We start from the raw sequence: 1,259 nt of genomic DNA, 5'->3' as shown, positions 1-1,259 counted from the left end.
CCCCACATGTGACAGCAGCACTGGTAGACTTTCTTACAAATAGTGCTTCTATTGGCATCCTGATACTTACCATACTGATTTTTGATCTGGTGATACAGGCTGAGAGTTGCCGGCTTTCTTCAATGCTCTCACATGGCTGTTATTCCAAGTAAGTAGATAAGAAACTTTTTTTTGTGAGAAAGAGGTGAAACAAATTGAACGTGGAGGTGGTTTTTTTATTGCTTCTCTTTGTGTGATTTATACATTGGCAAGGTAACTGCTTTCATACCGCTAGTCAAAACTGGAAAGGCTGTTGCCTCTGCAGAGAGCTACATTTGGGTAAAGGGACAGGATTGGAGCAAGGTTTAAGATTTTCACCAATAAGCTAAAACTGCAGCAAGCGTCACTCCAGCAGCCGGGGCAGCCGCCAGGGACCTGCCCTCCCACAGCCACTGGCAGGGCACAGGCAGCCTCCAGCCCGGGCACTGCCATCGCTGAGGATGCTCCAGGGTCTGTCCTGCCCGTCCTTCCCTCCGCCCTTACCCATTCCATGGGGGTTTTCCAGCGTATGAATGCCTATTTAGCCGGGGTAAGTAATCACACCCCATTTACAGCATCTGAAAGTATAAGTGGCTTTAATGCTCTACAAATGTTTGCATTAAGAAATGGTTTTCTTTTTCAGCCCTGATTCCTGCCTGCCTTTGCGAGCATCAGTTCCCTTTGTAGGCAGAGTCCAGGACAGGCAAGGGCTGTCAGGGGCCAGGCACAGGAGCAGGGTTGTGCTGTATCCTCTGCTAATATTTGATTTAATATCTGGACACAGCAAAACTTCTCCTTGCAAACATGAGTTCTGTCGCCAGTCCCTGAGCTGCTCCTGCTTTTTCACTCTCTTTAAAACCCATGAAGAGTAAAACCCCGCAAGAGGCTGCAGCTTATCTTCAGCTCTGAGTTTCCAGATGTGCTGTGTGTCTTCTCAGCTGTTGCAAGGATACATGTGGAATGACAAAATGCGGATTTTGGGCCTTTGGCAGCTGTATTTAATGCAGGATAAAGCGGTATTTTAGCTTTGGGATGTTGGGTTTCTTATGCCTTTGTTAGTATGAATTCAGGAGAAAAAGTCCAATTTTTTTTCCAGCAAAACAAAAGCTTCTTTTGAAGGAAACAAAGTGTTTTAAGTACTTAATCAACTGGCTGAATTCAGTTGCTTTAGGATAATTTAGGAATTAAACAGAAGGAGGCTATGTTAGTAGCCTGCGGTTTTAGTTGGAAACAAGGATTCA

General features: G+C 45.3%; 1 protein-coding gene across 1 annotated transcript in view; it reads left to right on the top strand.

Annotated features, from left to right (window-relative positions):
* Positions 1-503: 503 nt before the first annotated feature.
* Positions 504-1,259, top strand: part of PRICKLE2 (prickle planar cell polarity protein 2) — a 58,397-nt gene continuing 57,641 nt past the window's right edge. Inside the window, exon 1 of the mRNA XM_017747166.1 lies at positions 504-568. The gene's annotated coding sequence lies outside the window, so the exon portion shown is untranslated. The remainder of the gene's footprint in view (positions 569-1,259) is intronic.

This window comes from Corvus brachyrhynchos, unplaced genomic scaffold, assembly GCF_000691975.1.
Source record: "Corvus brachyrhynchos isolate BGI_N302 unplaced genomic scaffold, ASM69197v1 scaffold91, whole genome shotgun sequence".
Taxonomy (NCBI): domain Eukaryota; kingdom Metazoa; phylum Chordata; class Aves; order Passeriformes; family Corvidae; genus Corvus; species Corvus brachyrhynchos.
The sequence above is the reverse complement of the archived record's forward strand: the minus strand, read 5'-3'. Positions and strand labels throughout refer to the sequence as shown.